Source organism: Mustela nivalis (assembly GCF_964662115.1).
Source record: "Mustela nivalis genome assembly, chromosome: 2".
NCBI lineage: Eukaryota > Metazoa > Chordata > Mammalia > Carnivora > Mustelidae > Mustela > Mustela nivalis.
Genome location: NC_139021.1, coordinates 67,320,500 through 67,326,001, shown reverse-complemented (window position 1 = coordinate 67,326,001; position 5,502 = coordinate 67,320,500). Strand labels below are relative to the sequence as shown.

The window sequence follows — 5,502 nt, the reverse complement described above, 5'->3', positions numbered from 1 at the left end:
TAGCTCATGCGAGTTGGCAACCTTTTGTCTATTGTTTCCTGTTAGAGCAAGCTGCCTCCCTTCGACATCTCACAGTCAAAGATGAAAGGAAAACTTTTTACTTTGAAGCCGAGTTAGCACAGTTGTACACTTACTACAATCCACCTTCGAGTTGGTTCGCTGGGCTTTCTAATGTAAGATGACAAATACCTTACACCCAATACACAGCATCGAAAAAGTACTGAAGAAACATTTTATAGACAATATCTTGGGTTGGTTTTTTTTTTTTTTTGTGGGTTTTGTGTGTGTGTGTGTTTTGTTTTGTTTTGTTTTTATATGTTAAACATCAGCTTCAATGGGATACATTTCCAGAATGGTTTTGTTACCAACTTTATAAACACCCTAAGCCAAAGAAACAGCACAAATAACATCAATGTTGTCTTTTTTTTTTTTTTCCAATATCTGTAACAATTACTGGAGGCTAATCCTTACATACACTACTAAAGGGGGCGCAAAAGAAGAGAATTCATGACACGCTGCAAAGATAGGAACACAGCATCTTAGTCGCGGGGCGGGGTTGATCTTAAGGTGCAGAAAAGGTGGACTCTCTAGAAGGTGATGGTGTGGTTTCTTGGGGAGGGAACACCGTGAGTGTACAAGCTCGGATGCCACCAAGGGACTCTGGGAGATCAAACACCTTATGCCACTCATCTTTGTCAGGGTCATATTTCTGCACTATCTCCACCATACAGCGATTATTCCAGGAATACCCACCAACCACGTAGATCTTATTTTCAAAGACCGCGACCCCGACATCGCTCTGCCCCCTTAACATGGCAGCAATTGGGGTCCACTGGTCAAGGATAGGTGAGTAGTATTCACAGCTTAGGACATCATCATAATCACTTGTGCCTCGGAAGTGATTGCCGCCAATGACGTAGAGCCTCTCGCCCACCATACACTCTGACCATGGTCATCGGCGCCTTCTGGATCCATTTGTCAGTGTCCGGGTCAAAGCACATGAGCTCCTTTTGGAAAGTGTCATGAGTGATTCCCCCTGAAATATAAATGACTCCTCCATACACAGTTCCAGCATGGCCCTAGTGGGGTTCACTCATTTTGGCAACATAGGTCCATTCATTTGTTCTTGGATGGTAACACTCCACTGTGGGCAGTTCACCAGCTGCATTTCGCCCACCGACTGCGTACAGATATCCTTTGAGGGCACTTAGGTGGAAAAAGGTGCGCTTTTCATTTAAAGATGCAACCTGCATCCATTTATTGTAGCGAGGATCAAATCTGAAGACCATATCGACTGCTGTTTTTCCTTTTGTGTCATAATTGCTCTGTCCGCCGATGACATAGAGGAAATTTCCAATGACAGCAATGCCATGCTTGTACCGTGGGGCATCCATGGGGGCTAACGATTTCGATTCATGGGCCTTTTGATCATACATGCGCAATTCCTTGCTGACAACCAGCTGCTGCCTCAGAACTCCGAGTGTGACCAAATGAGTGGTGTCAGAGGGAATGGCAGTCCTGTCTGACTGCATCACTGGCTGCATGTATGGCATCATTTGGTAATTGCTGGCTTCCAAAAGGAGATTCACACAGGTATTATCAGTTCTCATGAAATCCACGGTTTGCACATAATTGATGAGCTCCTGCGGTGTCATCAGTGGAAATCCTATGTTCTTCATTAATTTGGCAGCAAAGTCCATCCGAGGCTCTTCTAGGCGTAGCCAGAGACAGGTAGCCTTAAAGAGCTCAAGTTCAGTGCAGTGCTTAAGGCTATTACTGGAAAGCACAAAGGCAAGATGCTCAAAAGGGAGCTTCAAGAACCCCCCAGTGCTCAGCAATGCGGGAAAATTCTTCAAGACAAAACTGTTGACATATTTATCCACTTCTGTCAGATTGTAGGTGTTGGCAATCTGACCAACTTCGACACAATTGTCTAAAGTGACCCCAGATATGAGAAATACTTTGCAGAAGTCCAAAACCGGCAGAATCTGAAGAAAACTGGAGCTTCGAGGGTGTCCTGAAGGTTGTCCATGTTAAGAGAAAGCTTTGCAGTATAAATGAAATCAATAATTTTCCTTAAGTCGACTTTGCTCACACCGTGAAGCTTAATGCACATTAAATCTTGTTCTTTCATTCCACCTGTGAACATTGCCTTGAAGTAATCACTAGCAGAGGCCATCATGACTCTATGCACAGGGACGGTGTCATCTGTGCCACCAGGCATCAGGGTCACATCGCAAAGCAATCCTTCAAGTCGAAGCTGGTCAAAGCCCTGTAACACCACCGAACTGTGGGTATTGCTGGTAAAGACGCGTGTGGTCCCTGCCTTGGAAGACCGCAGATGGGATGAGAGACCCATTTCGCTGCTTCCAAGGGACAATTTCATGTGCTGGTCCTCCTCTTCCACTAGAGATCGGTTACGGAGTATTGCAGCGACTGACTCCCCTCTATGAAGATGATCCATCACCTCTAACACTCGGATAATGACCTTGTTTGCCGCGTCCCCGCGTCCCGCCGTCCGTCAGTCCGCTGCCGCACTCCGAGGGCCAAAGAGCGAGTCGCACGGCGCAGCCGGGGCTCCCTCCCGCTTGCGAGACACCGCCCCCCCACCTCCGCAGCCCCTGGCTCGTCCTGGTCACTTCGCCCTCGCGCAGGTGGAGAGCAGGGACCCTAACCCGTCCGCCGATCCACTTATTTTCCAAAGTCCCCGTTCCCGGCTTCCCCGGAAGGGGAGATTGAGCTGCTGCGGCCGCATTGGCAGAGCCTCCGCCTGACCTCGCGGGTTGGGGGGTGCGGGGGGAGAGGGAGGGGGCGGGAGTCCAGTTAAGGAGGGGAGGGGGCGGGGAGAGCGAGCTCGCGGGCGGGGGGAACATGGCGGCTGGGGTGGCCCCGGCGGCGCCTCGTATATATTCTTTTTTAAAATTAAATTAAATTAAATTAAATTGTGTGTGTGTGTGTGTTCCAAAATTCATTGTTTATGCACCACACCCAGTGCTCCATGCAATACGTGCCCTCCATCATACCCACCACCAGGCTCACCCAACCCCCCACTCTCCTCCCCTCCAAAACCCTCAGTTTGTTTCTCAGAGTTGACAGTCTCTCAGAAGTGACTTGGGGGAAATCGGAGGGGGAGATAAACCATGAACATTTAACAAGATTAAATAAACTTCTGAGAAAAGAAACACATTGAATATATGAATAGTCACAGCAGAAAGGAAGGACTTTTTTTTTTTTTAACATCAAATGAAAACTATTAAACAGAAGACATTATGTTAGGGGAAATGTGCATTCTTGAGATTATTATCCAATAGAAATATTTATTTCTTTCCTATAAAAATGATTAAAACAAAAATAATCGAGCTTATTATTTGTTATATTTATGAGTGTTTATGAATTATTTGCTGGGAAAATATGTATTTAGCAGATTATTTTCTCCTTTCAGAAAATCATTAAGATTCCCTAAATATGACATGTATCTTTAAAGGGTTTTGGAAATAATGTACTTTAATTTCCTGCCCTCTAGTGACCAAAATAACACACTCATGCCTTTCCATTGAACAAAGTGCATGCTTTAGTATCAGGAAATAAAATTATATTAGAGAATTTGGGGACAGACAATATGAGAAATTCTCGTTGTCATTTATGTGTTAAACTTTAGTGTAACAAATACCATTTTGGCATTTTATTTTATTCAGAGTTTGGTACATGACATTAAAATTATTAAGTAAAAGTCGATATGCTGCTACTAGCTCTCACTTGGCTATCTTTGACCTGTATCTATAATTACAGGGTATGTACTATAAGACCTGGTAACAACCAGGAAGTCGGTAATTTAATATCTTTTTTTTTAAGATTTTATTTATTTATCAGAGAGAGAGAGAGGGAGAAAGCGAGCACAGACAGACAGAATGGCAGGCAGAGGCAGAGGGAGAAGCAGGCTCCCTGCCGAGCAAGGAGCCCGATGTGGGAATCGATCCCAGGACGCTGGGATCATGACCTGAGCCGAAGGCAGCTGCCCAACCAACTGAGCCACCCAGGCGTCCCAGTAATTTAATATCTTTAATCTTAAGTATCAGAAGTGAAGAAAACTATCTAACCGTAAAAGTGACTGCCAATACTAAATTCATTTGAATCTTAAGTCTAGGCAGTAGTAAGCTGGATAACTTGCCTGGGAGTTTAAGCCTGAGATAGAAATAATCAAATAGTTGATTGCTATAATAGGACTAAATAAGGTAGAACTTCTGGATTTGATTAAGTACAATGTTAGCATTGTTTGGTATCCTAATTACTGACTGCATCATTGCTTTACTGCCTGAACATTTTGGCATTCCTGGGCCCAGGAATGTATGTGGCATTTGTGCCAGGAATTTATCACCAACAAATTTACTGAGTTTGTATTAACCCCATCTTTGGTGTCTGGTAACTAAATTCAAAGTGAAAGAGCTCAGTCATCACACCATACTCTCAGGTCTTGTTGGAGCTCTGAGATCTTGCATCCAGAAGGGGTGGCACTATGTTCTGATGTTATACAAACTGGGTCAATGCTTTGCATATGTAGAGGTTCTTTAAAATCCATTACCCTACTTCATAGGACATATGTTTAGGGCTGCAGACAGGAACTCATTTTCACAGGGATGGAGGTCTTAGGTGGAAGTGGGTACTGCAGGGCCAGCTATTTCTGAGGCCACCGTCTGAGAACACTACAGTGGTGCTTTTCCAGGCAAAGCCAGAATGTCCCTTGAAAGGGTATGAGCTCTCCACCAACTTCCATGTGACTGTCCCTGTGTGGAGAACAGGGTTGAGTGGGATGGCATCCTATGTGAGGTGTTAGAATATGATTTTGGGACCAGTACACCCCATGCCAAGCTCTCACTCACTGTACGTTACCTATATGACCAACTCTGCATCAGCCTCTCTCTTCCTTACAACAGCCTTGCCAGATGGGTGTTATCCCCCCATGTGAAGAGGCGCTAACTGATGGAAAGACTAACTTTTGGGGTTACTTTTGGATCTCATGTCTACTGAGCTTCTAAACATGACATCTTTCACTTAATACCGATTCTGTTACTTTTTTAAAAACAGAAAATAGTAATTGCTTCATTTTAGGCCTTAGAGACAGAAATTGCCAATGGTATTATATGCAGAGCATAGAGGAAAACACAATGCACAACTTAAGAAGAAGGACGAAGAAGAGAATTAATATTCTCCAACTAAAAAACATACTAGAAAAAAGTATTTTAAAAAACACTAGAAAAAAAACCCATCTGAAGCAAGATTCATTATATCCATTTAAGAGATAAAGAAACTGAGGCTCAGAACAACTTTTTAAAGGGAGATAGTAAAAAGTACAGGCTCAGAATCACTTGTTCAATGGCAAAAGCAGGGCCCAACATAGGTTTGGCTGTATCTACAGCATTTCTACTACACCACATGTATTTTATCTTAAATAGCAATGTAGGCATAGCCTAATTTCTAGGACATATGAAGAAACAAAATAATTTT

The 5,502-nt window shown here is 43.7% G+C and overlaps 1 pseudogene across 1 annotated transcript; it reads right to left on the bottom strand.

Moving 5' to 3' along the window:
- Positions 1-291: 291 nt before the first annotated feature.
- LOC309859105 (kelch-like protein 13 pseudogene) lies at positions 292-2,762 on the bottom strand (annotated as a pseudogene). The gene has a single exon. The product of its transcript is annotated as a kelch-like protein 13 pseudogene (transcript).
- Between the last annotated feature and the right edge of the window lie 2,740 nt (positions 2,763-5,502).